The sequence below is a fragment of the Vombatus ursinus genome, unplaced genomic scaffold (assembly GCF_900497805.2).
Source record: "Vombatus ursinus unplaced genomic scaffold, bare-nosed wombat genome assembly UNPS02014768.1, whole genome shotgun sequence".
NCBI classification, from domain to species: domain Eukaryota; kingdom Metazoa; phylum Chordata; class Mammalia; order Diprotodontia; family Vombatidae; genus Vombatus; species Vombatus ursinus.
In genome coordinates, this window is record NW_020954546.1 from 21,169,421 (window position 1) to 21,189,432 (window position 20,012).

The 20,012-nt window shown below is 42.8% G+C and overlaps 1 pseudogene; it reads right to left on the reverse strand.

Annotated features, from left to right (window-relative positions):
• Nucleotides 1-2,052: 2,052 nt before the first annotated feature.
• On the reverse strand, nt 2,053-17,603 carry LOC114043245 (annotated as a pseudogene).
• Nucleotides 17,604-20,012: the final 2,409 nt, after the last annotated feature.

Here is a 20,012-nt window from a genome sequence, read left to right on the forward strand (position 1 = left end):
TACATTAAAGGATTGGAAGGCTTGGAATATGATATTCTGGAAGGTGAAGGAGTTTGAATTACAACCAAAAATCAACTACCCAGAAAAATTGAGTATAATCTTTCAGGGGAAAAAATGGACATTCAGTGAAAAGGTACACTTTCAAATTTTCCTGATGAAAAGACCAGAGCTGAACAGAAAATTTGATCTTCAAATATAAGACTAAAGGGAAGCATAAAAAGGTAAACAGGAAAGAAAAAAAAGGTTATTCAATAAGATTTAAACTGTTTTCTTTTCATGGGAACTGTATCTCTATTAGGGCAGTTAAAAGGAATATACATAGAGAGTATGGATATAAGTTGACTTTGATATGATGATACAACAAAAATCAAGGGGTGAAAAAAAGGATTGTACTGGGAGAAGAGGAGAGGAAGAGGCAAAATAAGGTAAATTACATCACATGAAGAGGTGCAAAAGATTTATTACAGTCAAATGAAAGAAGGGAGGGGGTGAGCATTGTTTGAAACTTACTCTCATCAGATTTGGCTCAAAGAGGGAAGAACATACATACTCGGTTGGGTATAGAAATTTATCTTAACCCATAGGGAAATAGGAGGGGAAAGGGGAAAGAAAAGGGAAAGGGAGGGAGCTGATATAAGGGAGGGCAGAAATAGGAGAGGAAAGGAGAAAGAAAAAGGGGGGCTAATAGAAGGAAGGACAGATTGAAGGAGACAGTGGTCAGAAGCAAAACACTGGTGAGGAGGGATGGGGTAAAAGGACAGAGAGAAGTATAAACAGGGTGAAAAGTAGGATGAAGGGAAATACACAGTTAGGATTCATAACCATGAATGTGAAAGAGATGAATTCTCCATAAAACAGAAGCAGATAGCAGAGTGGATTAAACATCAAAATCCTACAATACTTTGTTTACAAGAAACACATTTGAAGCGGAGAGATATACACAGAATAAAGGTAAAAGGTTAGAGCAGAATATGTTATGCTTCAGCTGAAGCAAAATAAATAGGGGTAGCAATCCTGATCTCAGACACAGAAAAAACAAAAATAGATCTAATTAAAAGAGATAAGGAGGGAAACCACATCTTGCTGAAAGGTACCACAGACAATGAAGTAATATCAGTACTAAATGTATATGCATCAAGTGGTATAGCACTGAAATTCTTAGATGAGAAATTAAGTGAGTTACAGGAAGAAATAAAACAGTAAAACTATACTAGTAAGTGACCTCAACGTCCCCCTCTCAGAACTAGATAAAGCTAACCACAAAATAAAAAAGAAAGAAGTTAAGGAAGTGAATAGAATTTTAGAAAAGTTAGATATGATGGACCTCTGGAGAAAATTGAATAGGGATAGAAAAGAATACACTTTTCTCTCAGTGGTACATAGCACCTACACAAAAATTGACCATGTATTAGGGCATAAAAACATCACAATCAAATGCAGAAAGGTGGAAATATTAAATGCAACTTTTTCAGATCATGATGCAATAAAAATTACATGTAATGAAGGGCCATGGAAAGATAGACTAAAAACTAATTGGAAACTAAATAATCTAATCATAAAGAATGAGTGGGTCAAACAACAAATCATGGAAAAAATCATCACCCATAATTATGGAGCATTCCTTGGCATCCAGAGAGGGATCAGAAAGACTTCTTTGAATGGCAAAGACATCCAAGAGTCATAGAGCTGAAAGGAACCTCAGAGGCCATCTAACTCAAGCTCTTCATTTTACAAATAAGGAAACTGAGGCTCATGGCACTGTGGGAGGGGTAAATGATTTGTTCAAGGTCACATAGATAGTAAGAGTTAGACTTGAACCCAGATCCTCTGAATCCTGAGCCAGAGTTCTTTCCTGTGTACCATCCTACCTCCCCAGTGTCTCTATATTCTAAGATGATGGACAGGTTCCAGTTTCTTGTGGAGAAGGGGAATTCATGTCTTTGCTGAAAAAGGAGAAAATTCATTCATTTGTTCATTCAACAGGTCTTTATTGGATAAATGATCTGTGCTCAGCACTGTGCTAGGCACCAAGGGAGGGATACAAAAAAAGTAAGCTGATTCCTGCTCTTGAGGAGCTTCCAGTCTAATTGGGAAGAAAAAGACACAAGACCCCAGAACAGCTAAGTAACAACCCAAAGGAATTTATGCTAAGGCCAAGGGTTAGGTAAAGACAGTAGATTCTCCAGAAGTTCCAAGGAGCAAGGTGTCCAAGCTGTAGTCTGGGCTAGTCTGGGAAGGCTTCCCAGAGGAGGTGACATTCAAGCTGCTAATTGAGGGAAGGGTAGGATTGTTTGAGGCAGGGAGAACAGAAGGGAGAGGTTGGGAGTACAGCAGGAGTGAAGATTCAGAGCTAGGACTGAAATGGTGGACTCCCAGACACTAGTTTGCCCCAGTGAGCATAGGACCATGGCCACCTCCTCACTTGAGTGAGGCCTGTGAAGAAGGGAGAAGGGGAGAAGTGATTAGAGAGGGGATTGGAGTCCCTCCATAGCTCCCCACTTCTGGCAGGGAAAGTCACAGGCTCATAGGATCAGAGCTGGAAGAGACAGAGGTCATGCAGTCTAAACCCCTGTCCTCTCTGAGTTCTGCCCAATTTCTGACCTCCTCTTCCTCCCAGACTAGGACCATCTTTCCCTTGGTCTGTATGAGATGCCACAATGGTACTGTCCCTCTCAGAGGCAGCTCTTCCATGAACTCATGATGCAATCCGATGCAAGTCTCAGCCCTCCTCAAGCATCCATTTTCTACTCTTTAAAATGAAATGTTAAAATTAAATAATCTCTCCAAGGTCTCCTCCAACTTCTCTGTGGCTTTCATCAAAAGAAGTATCACCTTTGGAGATCAGACTTTTCTTCTGCATCTTTTTGATCAATATTAGTCAAAGATTCATTGATTTTGTTGAAGTTATTTTGTTGTTCTTTTTTAAAATAGCCTTTATTTTCTGTTTTATCTACATCTGTAATTTTCAGGATTTCCTCTTTCACTTTGTTGTTGTTCAGTCATCAGTCACATTTGACCCATTTGTGGTTTTCTTGGCAAAGATACTGCAATGGTTTGCCAGTTCCTTCTCCAGCTCATTTGACAGATGAGGAAACTGAGGCAAACAGGGTTCAGTGACTTGCTCATGGTCATACAGCTAGTAAGTATCTGAGGTTCAATTTGAATTAGGTCTTCCTGGGTCCAGGCCTGGTGCTCTATCCACTAAACCACCTCACTTTCACTTACTTTGGATTTATTTTTTCATCTAATTTTTAAAATTCCAGATTTAGCCCCTTAACATTCTTTTTGCCTATTTTGCTCATGTAACTTTTTAGAGAAATAATTTTTCCTCAAAGGATTGTTTTAGCTGCATCACAGAAATTTTGGTATATAGTTTCATCATTATTTTCTTTTTCTAAATAGAAAAAAATTGGCGTATTTTGTTTATATATCACCAACATTTCTCAAGGTATCGCTCCTTCTCCCCTTTCCAGAGAACCATCCCTTATAATACAGGAGAGAGACAGAGAGAGAGAGAGAGAGAGAGAGAGAGAGAGAGAGAAAGAGAGAGAATAAAAAGTTCAACAAAAATGATCAATATACTGAAAAACCTAATACTATTTTTTCAAACCTTATTCTTTTCCACAAATTTATTAATTATTGCCTGATTTATTCTTGATCTACTCATTATTCAGAATGTCATTATTAAGTCTTTTTTCTTTTGTTCTCTGTATTTTGTTGTACTACAGTCTGTCAAAGAGACATTTAGTATTTTGGGCTTAAAAAAAAAACCCATTTATTTATCCATTCTCTGTTCCCTGGTACATGGTCTATGTACATGTGGTCTTGAGAAAGAGAACCAAAATCTTTGAAAAAAAGCAAACAAACCAGAATTTAGTTTTCTTGATCAGTTCTGGAGTCTTTTGGTTTGATTTGTTTCTCTTCTATTTTTAACAATTTACTCTTTTAAGTTTACTACTCAGCCCCAGAATGGTATCCAGACTCCATGCTTCTCCCGGCTCTTTGGTGAATGTCTCAAGGATAAGAAATCCCTCTTTCTCACCTTTCCTCTCCCTGATAGTCAGAAGATCTGAGCTCTAATCTTGGCTAGGCACTAACTCAAGGTGTGACTTTGGACACATCACTTCATTTTCTAAGGGTTTGAGCTAGATAGCCTCTCAAAATCCTTCCACTTCTAAATCCATGGTCCTATAACTAAAGTGATCCCTCTCAACTTCGACATTCAAGGGTTCTCTCACCTCACTAGGGAAAGGTGGGAATCTGAATTTGTCAGAGTCCTCCTTCTTCAGAGGCTTGATCAAGCAGGACCTGCGGTGGGAGAAGATCTCAAAACTCTTCTTACCATGATAGGAGCCCATGCCACTGTCCCCAGCAAGGAAGCCAGAAAATCCATGTATATTTATGGGAGGGGGAGCAGCCTTGGACAGGCAGCTCACAGGTCATGGGGATGCTTGCTCTTCCCTTCTGCCCACTGTCTCTGCATCACTCACATCTCCTTTCCTTTCCCTTTCCCTGTCTTATCCATCTTCTTCCCTTTCCACCTCTCTTCTCTTCTTCCTCCTATATCTCAATCTAGGCTCTATTCCTTTTCTGCTCACCCCATTGGGAACGTCCAAGTGAAATAAAGGTAATGATAACAATAACAATAACAGTAGTAATAATAATAACCACTTCTGTAGCTCCCTTTAAGGTCTGTAATGGCTTTTACACATGTGACCTCATTTTGATCTGATCTTCACCATAACCTGGGAAGGGAGGTGCCATCATCCTAAATGGGAACATGGCTCCTCATCTATCTTTGTTGGGGATCCCATGGCCATATGTGCTGTATTCCCTGGGGTCAGGAGGAAGGGCAAGGAATGAGCAGGAGTCAGAGAAGACTGGGACTCACCTACACCACCAAAGGGTAGAGTGTGGACACCAACATGGGACAGCACATCATTGGCGGTCACACCTCCACTGGAAGTCTCTGCCATCATCTTCTTGATGACCTGGAAGACAGTACCAAGATTTGTTTATAAAATGGACCAGAGAGCCTCGAAGGTTCCTTCTAGTTCCATGACCCAATTTTGCCAGGAAAGGGGCCATAGCTGTTGGCTCAGAAGGGTGAGAGGTAGTGTGGTCTAATAGGAAGACCACTAGATTTGGAGTCTGAGGACCTGGGTTTCAATCCTGGCTCTGTTCCTCCTTAGCTCTGCAACCTTGGACAAGTCCTCCTCCCTCTCTGGGCCTCCCTTGTAAGATCCTTTGCAGCTTTGACCTTCCATATTTGGTGAGCTCCCAGACAACACACACTAGCTTGGGATTCCTGATGACAGACTAACCCAGAGCTCCTGAGGACAAGAGAGAAGCAATTTCCTACTGGAAAGCAGAGAGGGGCTGGTCAGGCTACTCTGTCCTTTACCCAGAGCCACACCCTCTCTTCCAGGTAGCAGAGGCTGCCCCTCCCTTGCTCAGGTGCCACCACTTCCTCCGGTAAAGCCTTCCTCAAGAAAAGTAATGTCTCTTTCCTCTGCTTTTGGGAGGGGGCCTGTCTGCATCTCACCTTTGATCCATCACCTAATTGTCTTGTCTTAGTGCTTACCTGTGTGTTCACCTGTTCAAGTGAACCAAGAGCTCTTGAAGACCATTGGCACAGTCTGGTCCCCATGCCTGACATTCACTCCTGCTCATGTCTGCCTTGTACAATTCCTTGCTTCCTTGAAGTCTCATCTCCAGTGCCATCTCTTACATTGCACTTAGACTAATATCATAGTCGGCCAGTGCCTTACCAGAAGGCACTCATTTATTTTTTAAAAATAAAATGCCTTAAACCCAAATCACTCTGGCTCTCATTGGTTGGCCAACAATAGGTTCCAGCCCAAGACTCATTTAGTCATTGTTGCCACTGGGCCCAGGTGGCTCCAGAGGAGACAGTGAGGCTGTTGACTTTGCACAGCCCTCACTCACTTAAATTCAATTACTTATAACTGATGACATCTCCTTCCTGATGAAATGTCCTCTTTGAGAACCAAAGACCAAGAACAACCTGTGAGTTGTAGTACCTGCCCTATGGAGGACCCAAATGGCCTGTTTCAGTTGGGCAATGAAGGTCTTTCCTTCCTCTCTTCCTTTCTTCCCTCCTTCCTTCTTTCCTTCCTTGCTTCCTTCTTTCCTTTCTTCCTCCCTTCCTCCCTCATCTCCTTCATCTCCTTTTTTTCCCTCCTCTCCCTCCATCCACACAGGGAATCATACCCTTACCTGTGGGTGTTCTGCCCAAAATAATATAAAATTTGATTGCTGAAACCTAGAAAGACATCTTGAGGTTTATGGGTTAAATTTCTTTTTTATGAACCATGCCTTAAACTCAATAGATCCCAGTCCAAGCCTCACTTGGTCATTGTTTGGATTCTGATGGCTTAGAGTTGAATAAATAGCAATTGTTTATCTTTTGGTGAGAAACCCTGAGGGTCTTCCCCTCCCAGATTGATTTTATTTCATTTATTTATTTACTTATTTATTTATTTGTTTGTTTATTTATTCATTTATTTTACTAACTAGTTAAAAGAGGCCATTCTTTGCCTCATATATCTAGCTTTAGTCACTGAATGGGTGTTGCCTCGAATAAACTGAGACCTGGGAAAGACCTAAGCTTAAAAAGGCCAAGGTCTCCCATTGCATCTGGGGCCATCTCCCATCATTCTGATCTATTTCTTGCCTCTGGAACCAGATGATTCCAGAGGAGAGACTGAGGTTAGTAATGATTTTGTACAGCACTCCCTCACTTAAAACCAATTCGCTTGCAAGCCATGACATCTCCATCCTGACTTTTTGGTCCTCTTTGAGAACTAAGGGCAAACAATAACGCCAACAACAAAGCCACTGAGGACAATAAGAGGTTAAGTGAGTTGCACCAGGCCACACAGCCAGTATTTAGGTCTTCCTGGTGCCAAGGACAGCTCTACATTCATTACACCAACATGCTCAAAGTCTGTTAATAAATGATTGACTGACTGTTGGAATATGCAAACACTGACTGGGTTGGTCAAGCAGGGAGAGAGATGGCAGGAGAGAGAGACACTCTCTGTGAGAGACTAGACCTGTTCTCAGACAATTAAGTAGCACCACACCCCGATTTCTAGGTCATCTAAAAGGGCAAAGATATCTAACCCATTTGCATTGAACATAGGTGCCAAAGTCATCCTTTGTATCAACTAGTCCTGGCACGTCCTGAAAACCTGCCTTGGCCTTAAGAAAATGGAGATTCCACCACAAAAGGAAAATAAAACAACAAAAACAAAACCCTACTGATTCCCTAAGAGCTCAACCAAATGCTTAATTCTTCAGCTCCTTCCCTCCCATCCTGCCCAAAGCCACATTCACATGGCAGGGGGTAGAAACAGGCCAGGCCTGGGGTGCAACAACACCTAGGGCCACACTGCGAGGGGGCCAGAACTGCCCCATCTCAGCCCCACTTGACACAATCAATCAACATTTATTAACCACCTGCATAAATGCTACACAATGAAAACCACAAACTTGCCTTCTTCACAGTAAAGGGAAAGGGAAGGACAGTGGCAACCCACCTATATAGCAAGAGGCCTCATCTCCATTCCCTCCATATGCCACCTTCTGTCCCTCTATTAAGTTCATCACTCTTTCGAAGTGATGGTTGTTGACCATTCTTCCATAGTCTTGAGAACTTTTGGCATCATCTCCACAGAATTCCTTTGGGAAAGAAGCATGGTGTTAAAAGAGTTCATGATAGAATGCACAGAAAATCATTTTTAAATATTTCAGATCCAAAAACCACTCCCTAAAATGCTAAGTTGTAGAGGGGGCCCTGACCTGCATTGATAGAGAGTGTTCACTCACCTGGAATTTCCTTCTACTCAATGAAATCCCAGGTCCAGGCCCCATCCCTATTCCTAGGATGTGAGTTCCTTGAAAGCAGGAATTGACTGTCTGACTTATTCTATTTGTAACCCCAGTGTTTAACACAACACTGGGCACATTATAAGCTCTTAGTAAATGCTTTTTATCTCATTCATTCACAGAATAGTTATGTGGCTATTAGCCCAATTTCAGGGAATGTGTGAAGCTGCAAAGAATAATTGAGTTGGAGCTGAAAGGAACCTTATTTATCATCCACTCCAACTCCCTCCTTTTACAGATAAGGAAACTGAGACCTAGAGTTATGACCAAGGTCACACAGGTAGTAAGTCTCTTAGGCAGAAAAGGAACCCATGTCTTTGACTCCAAACCTAGTGGTCTTTCTCCTGGGTTCCATGCCTTTCAGGAAGAGAATCCATTCTTCCCATTATTTCTTGTTCATAATTTAACAACCAAGGTTGATTTCTTGTTTTCCAGGCCTCATTAAATTGTGTGACTTTGGATGGGTTACTTTGTCTCTCTGGGCTGCAGGTATCTATTTGCCTGCCTCTCTATCCTTCTATCCATCTATCTATCCATCTATCATCTGTCTATCTATTCTTCTATATGTCTCCATCTTTGTATCAATTTAACTATCCTCTACCTGCTTATTTTCATTCTATTTATCCTTCTATCCATCCATCACCTATCAATCTATCTTTCTATCTATCCATCTGTCAATCCTTCTAGTTATCCATGTATCTATCAATCTATCTCATCCATCCATCCATCTCTCTGTCTATCCTTCTTTCTGTCTCTATGCATCTGTAAATATCTATTTAATCATCTATCTGTTTACCTATGTTTCTATGTATCTTTCTATCCATCCACCTACCTATCATCTGTCTATCTGTCTGTCTGTCCATCTATCTACTTACCTTCCTATCTACTCATCAAGTCACTTACTCTCCCTCAATCTCAGTTTCCCCACATGTAAAATGAAGATAATAATAATGCCCATCTCCCTGGATTGTCATGAAACTCATGTGAGATAATATACATAAAATACTTTGCAAACTTTAAAATATCATATAAATATGAGCAACCATTATTATCTTGGAAAACAGCAATTTTCTCCCTTTGTTGTCTTCTCTTCAGGACACACATGTCCACGTCCTTCACCTAGGTTTAAGTCAACTCATACTTCTGATCTCTGCCCTCTGGACTCATTTCAACTCAACATCCTTTCTGATGTGACCACACCTTATTTGGGACTCTGCACTAAAACCAACATTGCAATTGTGGTCTGAGCAAGCAGGATTCAAAGCAAGATAATTACTTACCTCATTCTAGGCTTTGTTCTTCTAATAATGTCTAATATCACATTAGCACTAATAATGCCACATCCCACTACTGATTCATACTGAGCTTGCAGCCAGTTAAAAAAACAAGTCTCTTTCAAATGTCAAAGCTCCATCCTATATTGGTGCAAGGGCTTCTAGGTATTCCTATTAAATGTCTTCTTTTATGTAAAAAAGTCAGTGTTGGAGGGGCTGTGGAAAGATGGGCACACTGAGATACTACTGGTGGAACTGTGAATTGATCCAACCTAAAAGTAACAAAGAAAGTAACTAAAATTCATATGTCTTTGACCCAGAGGTCCCGTGACTGGGCATGGAATGTAAGGAGATCAGACACCAAGGAAAGGTTCCACAGGTGCCAGAATATTCATAGCAGTACTTTTTGTGGCAACAAAAAACATGGAAACAAAGTGGGTGCCCATTGATTAGGAACTGGTTAAATGAGCCACCTTCTGCAAGAAGCTTTTCTTGGGTTCCTCCAGGTGATGGTGTCTTCCCCTCCCCCATAATATTGCCTTTGTAGCTACAGCACCTAGCACTGTGTCTGATACACGGTAGGTACTTAATAAATGCTGGCTGATTGGGTAATTATAAGAAATTACAACTGTGAAGAATTCAGAGAAGCATGCAAAAACTTATATGAACTGATTCAGAGCAAGGGGTGAGGAGAACCAGGAAATAACACACACAATGATTATGACAATACAGAAGGCAAGAACAGGGGCAGCTAGGTGGCATAGTGGATAGAGCACCAGGCCTGGAGTCAGGAAGACCTGAGTTCAAATCTGGCCTCAGACACTTGTTACCTGTGCAACACTGGGACAAGCCATTTACCCATGTTTGCCTCAGTTTCCTTATCTATAAAATGAGGATAATGATAGTACCTAATTTCAGGGTTATCATGACCTGCGTAATTATAATGAACAAACTTGGCTTTTCTCTTGGAGGACAGTTGAGAAGATGTATGTAACTCCTTTCATTGTAAAGACAGGGAAGTCCCCAATTCGTGGGGCCAGAATTCCTGGCTTTCCTCAAGACCCAGCTTTTGCACCACCTTTTGCAGGCTCCCCCTGGCTGCTAATGCCTTCTCCCCTAAACTTATCTAGTATTTGGAGGCAGCTACTTTGAAAGAGTATTGAACCTAGAGTCAAGAAGAGCTGAGTTCAAATCTAGTCTCAGACACCCAGTAGTTATATGACCTTGGGCAAGTCACTTAACCCCTGTCTGCCTCAGTTTCCTCAACTGTAAAATAGGGATCATAAGAGCACCTGCCTCCCAGAGTTATTGGAAGGATCAAATGAAATAAGATCTGCAAAGTGCCTGGCACACAATAGGTGCTTAATAAATGCATCCATTGTGTTTTACATGACTTCACATGTATAATGGGTGCCTTATTGCTTACATTCTAAAAAAGTGGGGGAAAGGCTGGAGAGAGAGATAGAATTTAGAACTCAAAGTTTTTAAAAAGAATGTTTAAAAAAAGTTCCCATTCACTTTATATTTTATTTGTACTTCTTTCTTTCCATGCTCTACTCTATTAGAATGTGAGCTCCTTGAGGGCAAGAGATGTCTTTTACCTGTCTTCTTCTCCCCAACACTTAGCATAGTGCCTGGCACCAAGGAAGTGGTGGGTGGGGGCTAGAGAGTACATCAGTCCCTTCTGAGAGCACACATCCATAGCCATGCCATCCATCTACTACCACCACTCAGAGGGTCTGTGAGGCAGGCCCAAGTGATTTCACAGTCCCCCACTCACTTTCAGGATTTTTTTTAATCTTCTCGACTACTTGGCCTTGCAGAGCAGGATCACAGAGGATGTAGTCTGGAGTCAAACAAATCTGGCCACAGTTCATGAACTTCCCCCAGGTGATACGTCTAGAGAAAACAAATTTCAAGAAAATCAAGAACATTCCCACCATGAATAATGAATAGGGATGCTATGTGTTTTTCATTTGCTGGGAATGCTGGAAGAAACAGCAGCTCTGGCTTCTGGAGGACACAACACAGCCCTGGTTATTGAAAAATAATCTTCCATATCCTGCTTGGTTTTCCATTCCAGGGTAGGGGCACTTTGCCCCATCAGCAGCTGTAGGATGCAGGGCATGGCACCCCTCCATCCCCAGTTCATAAGGATGGCAGCTGGGACAGAAGGCCCAGTATCCTCTTCCAGATGAGGGAGGATTAGAAGCCAAGGTAAGAGTATCATGGGTGAAGAGACAAGTGGTAATTTACATGAAATGTTCACTCTGTATCTCCCCCCACATCAAGACAACTGGCTAGAAAGAGTAGCATTCAGGAGGCCACCTGTTCAACATCCATGACCCTAGATGCACCACTTTCCCCAACAGAAATGGCAGAACTTGACAGTTGGTTTAATGGTCTGTTCACACACTCAGAACCTGTGGGGTCTGCCCACTGCTCTCTCACTTATATAGGCCAGTTAGGTTCATCTGTGCCCTGGCTGTGCACTTGAATAAAAAACAAAATGTCGCATGTGGTGCCATGTATGGATGCCACAGGCTCCTAGGACTGAGGACCAGAAGGGATCTTAGGGGTTGTCTAGCCCAACTCCATCATTACACAAAGGAGGAAACGAGGTTCAGAGGGGGTGAAGTGACTTGCCCAAGGTGACATAGATAATAAGTAGCAATGCTAGGCCTTCTTATCTCCAAACCCAGTAGATTTTCTACTATACCACAGTTGCTTCAGTCTATGACTCTACTCACCACCATTGGTTTTCCCCAAACCTAAATACTCCTCCCTGGACACCCCTTCCCATATGTCTTGTCTCTTGCTATTAGAACATAAGTTCATCGAGCACAAGGATTGTCTTCCCTTTTGCTATTGTATCCCCAGTACAAAGCTTGGTGCTTGACACACAGTATCTACTGCTTTTTCATTCATTCATTCATTCATTCATTCATTCACTCAGTGATACTATGACTCAAGGAGCTCCTTGGGCCTCTTCCAACTCCCATAGTCTCTAGTAGTCCATGATTCTCTGACACCCAGTCTTACCTGCAGGCAATGTCAAGGTCACAGTCCTTATCAATGTAACAGGGACTCTTCCCTCCCAGTTCCAGGGTCACTGGGGTCAGGTGCTTGGCTGCAGTTGTCGTAATAATCTTGCCCACTCCTGTGCTCCCAGTATAGAGGATGTGGTCAAATTTCTCTTTGAGCAATTCTGTGGTCTCAGAAGCACCACCATTAATAACTGGAAACAGGTCCTGCCATGAAAACATATTGAGATCAGTCCAAAAACATTCTCTGTCTTGACACTCAGGTGGTCCTGGTGCGGAAAGCTCTAGCATTGGCATCAGAGGACCCAAATGGCCTCAGAAGTCCCTGCCATCTCCAAATCTGTGCTCCTATAATCCCTTGGCTGGAATACTATCACTGCTTTATTTCCCACTTCTCCATCAGGAGCCTCATCATGCAAGACCTCATCAGCCGAGGTACTGATGCTTCATCATCTGTCTTCTGATGAGAGGACAGAGTCATGAACTCCTCCCCAAACCTCCACTTACAGAGGGTACCCAGGCAAAGCATCTTTTCATTTCCCCCTCAGTGAAACTCCTTTGGAGTTCTCCATCCTTCCCCAGTGCTGGCTGGCTTCCTCTCCCCATTCCTACTCAACCTGCCTGACCTGTCCTTTCCCTCATTAGATTGTAAGCTCCTTGAGGGCAGGTACCATCTTTCTTTTTCATATTTATATCTCCAGTGCTTAGTACAGTACCTGGCACATAATAGGCATGTAATAAATGTTTATTGACCCACTGACTTCCAGATACCGTTCCACAGGTAGATAATCAAACAGGTGCCCTTCACCATCTGGTGCCACCCTACTTTTAGCTTTATTCCCTGCTAATTCCCTTCATAACCACAGTCAAATGGCATTGTCTTTTTTATCTCGGTATCCTTATTCACACTATTTCCTATCCCCGGAATTCTCCTTCCTCTCTAATTCATTCTTAAATTCTTATCCATTATAAGGGAAGAATTTATGAGCAAACAAGAGACAGAAAGCATTATGAGATGTAAAATAGGTGATTTTGGTTATATCAAATTAAAAAGGGTTTCTACAAATAAAACAAATGCAGCTAAGATTAGAAAGAAAGCAGAAAGCTGGGGGAGATTTTTTTTACAGCAAGTTTCTCTGATAAAGGCCTCATTTCTCAAATAGATAGAGAACTGAGTTGAATTTTTAAGAATACAAATCATATCTCAATTTCCAAATGGTCAAAGAATATGAACAGGCAATTTTTAGAAGAAGAAATCAAAGCTATTTACAGTCATATGAAAAAATGCTCTAAATCACTATTGACTAGAGAAATGCAAATTATTACTGCTCTGAGGTACCACCCTACACCTATCAGACTGGCTAATATGAGAGAAAAGGAAAATGACAAATGTTGGAGGGGATGTGAAAAAACTGAAATACTTACTCACTTTTGGTAGAGTGGTGAACTGATTCAAACATTCTGGAGAGTAATTTGGAACTATGCCCAAAGGGCATACCCTTTATACCCTTCATATACCCTTCAACCTAGCAATACTATCATTAGGTCTTTATCCCAAAGAGTTTTTTTTTTAAAGGGAAAAAGACCTGTTTGTACAAGGGTATTTATAGTAGTTCTTTCTGGGGTGGCAAAGAATTGGAAATTGAGGGGATGTGCATCAATTGGGGAATGACTGAACAAGTTGTGGTATATAAATATGATGTGGAATAATATTGTGGAATAACAAATGATGAGCAGGATGGTTTCAGGAAAACCTGGAAAGACATATATGAACTGATGCAAAGTGAAGTGAGCAGAAACAAGAGAACATCATACACGGTAACAGCAACATTGTGACGATCAATTGTGAATGACTTAGCTATTCTCAGCAATACAACGATCCAAGATAATTCCAAAGGATTCATGTTTTATCCTCCCATTAATATGTAAGCTCAAGGCAGGAGCTCTGTCTTTAGAATTCGTCTTTCTTGTAGCACCTGGAACACTTTGTTGAAACACTTAGCATTTGCTGAAACTTAAGGAATAAAATTGAATGGTTGTGGGCCAATGTATAGAAGTACTGGTGGGGTGGGGAGGGTGGAGGTGGGGAATCACTGGTTCTGAGACCCAGAGCCCCCACTGTTATTTCTACTAGTTGGGGAATGTGGCACAATGAAGGAGAAGGGTGAACCCTGGGTCCCCTTCTTTCTTCCCAGCCCTCTCCTTTACTAATAGGAAGAGCAAGTATGGGAGTATGTGGTTTGGTGTGGGGGAAGAACACTGAACTGGAAATCAGAGGCAGCTGGTTAGCTGTGTGATCTCAGACAGATCACTTTCTCTCTCTGGGCCTCAGTTCCCTGCTCTCTAAAATTCCTGGAGTATGGGGTTATGGCTGGAAGAGATCTTAGACATCATTCTAGACTAACCCCTCACTTAACAGAGGAATAAACTGAAATCCAGACAAGTTATGTGACTCACCTGAGGTCACAGAGATAGCAAATGACAGGTGGGGGAACTGTCAACTGAACAAAAGCCCCAGCAAGTGTTTAGAACTGACTTTGGAGGCACAAAGTTTAGATAAGACAGAGTCCCTCCCCTCCAGCTCTTACAAACTAGGAGGGGCCTAGGAGACAGCTGGGGTCCCTCAGCTCTGCAGGAATTACTTGCACGCCCCCTTCCAATTCTGCCTATGTGATTTCCAAGAGCCAATTCTTTCCCCTACAGAGAAGGTTTGGGGCTGAGACTCACCTTGTCCAGGTACTGAGGGAGCAGTGTGGCCAAGAGGATAACTGTTTGCTCACTCAACTCAGAAGGCTTGAGGACCACAGCATTGCCTGTAGGATACAAGAAAACACACCTTCACCCAGAGTGTCACCCCAGACTCCTGCACCCCATGAATTCAAGAGCCAGAGTATTCCCTTAGGCCCTCCATATTGAGCTGTAACCAGCACAAGGCAAAGCCAGCTCTTGGCACCTCTGAGGGAGAGAGGTACAGGCTTCCATCCCACAGTGACCAGCCTTCCATTCTCCAGCCTCCTAGCCTCTCCTGACCTGAGCCCCCAGGGTCAGATACCAGAGACCACACAAACCACACAGACACCTGCATACACATCAGCATGTCTGCATGCACACACATGTGCTTAGACACCACCAGGCTTATGCCACACCTGTCTGAAGCTGTGCTATGGTTTGTTTGGACCCAGATCTTGTCCTCCAGCCCTGACCAAACCCCTATTCTGACCACAGTTTCCCAACTCAGACCATGAGTCTCAGTCTTTCCCCTACATCTCCTTTCTTTGGAAAGATGAAGGGATAGTTAATAATAATAATTAGCTAACTCAGCTACTTCAGGTTTAAGTGACTTTAGATTAATTACTGTCTTATGTGGGATTCAGTCTCCTTACCTGCAAAATAAGGGGGTGGGCATGCTACGTGACCTGTGAGGTCCCTTCCAACTTGAAATCTCTGATCTTATGAAACTGCTGGGCAAGTCGCCAGCGGTGTAGCCAGAAATCATGCTGGATGGGCTCCTAAAACACTTAGTATGCTAGATGAGACTACAGATGGCTACTAACTCAAGAACTGAGTCTCACACCCAGTTTGATCATGAATCTTATGGCAGTTTGACTGAATTGACCAGTCCTCTTAGTGATGGGGTCCAGTGGGCTACCCTGAGGCTATTTCTAGGGAACACTACCATGATCCACGAGGAGCCCTTTGTCCTCCCAGTTCAAAACACAAGATTTGGAGTCAGAGGAAGTGTGTTCAAATCACTCAACCTGTCAGGGCCTCAGTTTCCTCATTTGTAAAATGGTTTCAGTTAGATGGTCTCTGAGGTCCCTTCTAGCTGTAAATCTAGAAGCCTATCTATCATCCAGAAGAAAGTTTTCCCCACCTGCAGCAATGGCGCCCACCAGTGACTAGATGATCAGACTGAATGGGGTAAGTCCAGGCCCCAATGATCAGGACCACACCCAGTGGCTCTGAGTGGATGTAGGCCTATCCATCCTTTGTATTATCATTCTTCTCCACAGGCTCATCCAGGATCCATTGGAGAAGGCTGGCAAGCACATAATCAACTTCTCCCAATAAAAAAATGCCCTCTTGAGAGAGTGCAGACTGTTTGCTCTGTAACAACAATGAGATTCAGGGTGAGATCAGAGTATCCAGATCTCAGATCTCCTCTACCCCAACCTTTTTATTTTAAACAATGATAAAATGGAGACTGAGGGAGGTGAAAGGATTGGCCTATCATCACACAGGGAGCAATTACCTGCAGCAGGATTCAAACCCAAGATCTCAGATTGTAGCGTCTGTCCTTTTTTACACTTTACCAAAAGGTACCAGAATACCCTCCCGCAAAGTAGAGGCAGAGAACCAAGCCAAAAAGCACTGGGAAGATTGCCTGGCTGCTCAGAAGACCCCTGAATGCCAGCTCTTTGTTAGCTGGGTCACGGCTCCTACCAATGAAGTCCCAGGAACGGACATTGACTGCATACAGCAGGTTATAAAGGGGCCCATGAAGGTAGTGGGCTATCACTGCATAATGAGAAAGCATGATTATGGCTGTTGGGACAAGTCACTTCCTTTCATCTCCTGGAAACTGAGGGGGTGAGACAAGAGCAGCTCTGAGATCTCTTCCAACTCTGCTCTTGGCTTGGCTTCGTTTGTTGGATGGAGGCTGGAAAACCACCATGAACCCATGAGGTCATCATTTCAAAGCGCCCGTCTTGCTCTGGCTACTGTGAATGTCTGCCTGGATTTCAGTGCCCTCCCCTCTACAATGGCAATCATCTCTCCTCTCAGACCCTCCACTCTGGTCAGGCCAAGCCCCAATCTGGGCTCATTCTGGCCTCCGCAGCTTTGCTCTAGGTCCTACCTCTGTGGAATCCCCTTCCCACTCCTGTCCTTCTGCCCCATTCTTTTGAGTCCTATGCTCCCCCATCTTGAAGTCATCCCAAATTATTTCCCTCTACATTCTTCCCTCCATTCTGAATTTGCCTTGAAAGTCTATGCCCCTACTGTCTGGCACTTTGCCTCCTGCCCTTGTATTTTACATTGTCATAGAATTTTGAGTTGGAAGGGGCCATTCTGTGAGTCTAAATCTTCTTTCCCTAGTGCAACCGAAGCTCTTTGAGGACAGATATGGTTTGCCATATTCCTCTGGCATGTCCCATAGTCCCTAGCATGGGTTCCTGTCCAAGGGTGGGCTCATGGACTAAAGCAGTACCTTGTGGAGATCAGCATACAGGGCTGCAGCAATTTCTTCTTCTCTCTCCTTCATCATCCTTTGGAGGTTTTCCAGCTGCGGGATCCAGAACTTCAAGGGCCGGGTTTTGCCAGAGTTGAAGGCAGCCCTGGCCCGCTTCACAGTCTCACTGATCTTACTCATGGTGTCTGAGAAAACAGAACCATAAGAGACAGAAATGGCTTTTTAGAAACTGAAAATGAAAATTCTCACCTTTTCCGTTCAGCTCAATCCAACAAACACTTCTCAGGAGGATGTTGTGTTCCCAGTCCCGTATGAAGTGTATCAGGGATGTGAAGACAAAAACCAAAACCACTACCTGACCTCAAGATGCTTACATTCTACTGAGGGTCTACAATGTGTGCACAGATGGGTAAAAATAAAGTAATTTTGGGGTACTAACAACAGGGAGGGTCAGGAAAGCCCTGATGTGGGAGGTGACCACTGAGCTATGATTTGATGGGAGCTATCTAAAGAGATGGAGGCGAGGAAGGAAGGTATGCCAAGAGTAGGGAAGAACATGGAGGTAGGACATGGGATAGCGTGTGTAGACAACAGTTTATAGGAGAGGTGGATTGGAGCATTAGATTGGAAAAATAGGCTTCGTGAGAACATCATGATATCCTGAAAGGAACACGGAGCTTGCCCAATGAGCTTGGATTTATGGAGTTGATGAGTTCAAAGTCAGACTCTGCTATTCACTCCCCATGACTTGCCTATAGTCACACAAGTGGTAAGTGCAAGAGGCAAGATCTGAATCCAGGGTTTCCTGACCCCTAGTCCCATGCTCTATCTGGTATTCCAAGGAGTTCCTCAGAACAAGAAGACAAGTCAGGATCCGAACCCAGGTTTTGTAACTCCAAATCCAGGTTACATTCCAGTATACCCCATTGGAAAGAGCCAAGTCAATCCCCTTAGTTTCTAGAATAAAAGACTCAAGCCCTGAGAGGTGAAGCAATTTGTCCCAGATCGCACAGCAAGTTTGTGACTGAGCTAGTCTCTCTACTCTCTGTCTGAGGCACTTTCCACCAAGACCAAACCACTAACTACTAAGGCATAAGGAGAGACACACACCCTTCCATCAACACATACATGCACACATCCATCCATGCCATCTTCATTTGAAGATGGACTCCTTAAGGAGTGGACAACGTTCAACTGAAACGAATGCATAATGCTGAAAATCCAGGTAAAGCAAAGATGAGTGGGGAAGACTTTGCGGATGGGGGCACCTTCCTGGGACACTCTCATCTGCATCCTGGAAATGGCTACCTACTCTGACACTTGCTAGCTGCCTGACCTTGGACAAGTTACTTCATTTCTCTGAGACTCAGGGGTGGCCCATTCTACTTTCTTCCCCACTCACCTGTCATGTTACCTGGATTTCCACCATCATGCATTCTTTTCAGCTGAGTATTGTCCTCTCCCAGAGAAGCCTCTCTTCAAATGCAGATGGCATGGATGGATGTGCGCATGTACGTGTTGAAGGAGGGATGTGTGTCTCTCTTATGCCTTAGTAGTTGGTGGTTTGAGAGAGGCAATGTCCTGGTAGAAAGGGCTTTTGGACACCTCTTATTTTTGTTCATCTTTTCTTTTCGAAGGGGACCAATGAAATTACATACCTCTCACAAATACTGGTAATGTACAACAATCTTCCAGCATGATATCACACAAAATCATAGAAAGTAACAGTTAGGGGAGACCTGAGCAATCTTCTAGGCTTAACACTCTCAATTTTGCCACAAAGTTTCTCCGATCTGCTTTTATCTCAATGGAATTTCAGAGCCCAAAGGTACTGAACATAGATTGAATAATCCCCACCTATCCTGTAGTCAAATTAATTTAGGAAGCATCAACCAAGGATCATCAGCAGAGAGGAATCCAGTTTGGAAAACAGGGCTCCAGGGAACTTCAAATCTGGAGAGATCTCATTCGGGGAGACAGCAAGCTGGACAACAGAGGTCAGCAAAGAAGGTATTTCTGTACATCTGAGAGTTAAGGGATTTTTGCCCTAAAGACACTTTCCCCACAGTGTCAAACATTGGTTTCAGCACATGTTCATGAATACAGTCATTCTTGATAAGTTCAATTATTAATTATTAATTAGTATACCATATAAACTATTAGAAAAATCTTTTTTCAGAAATACACAAAGCCAGAAAAACCAGGAAAATGCAGTCAAAGTGAATAAAGACATTACCTTCTACAGCTTTTCTCAGGGTCTCTCTGCAGTGATTAGCCACTATCTCTCACATCTCCCTATTTAAAGTTTTTTCTTCCCTCCTTCCACATCACAACTTGGCTCCAAACCCAGGAAGTTTAATAAAGCAAAACTGATATTTAAATGAAAGGGTAAAGCTTAATCCAGATTTCTAACAAGTCTTTGTTTTAAGAATTAGCTTTTGGATTATTTTATCTGCTTTATTCTGAATTGTGGTCATGTGTCTTCGAACGGAAGGACAGGGCTAAGATGCTAGGTTTGTAAAGGGAACTCTTTTTTGCTCATGGTGTGGGACCAATCTTTGATTAATTCAGCCTACTGGGGAGAATTTC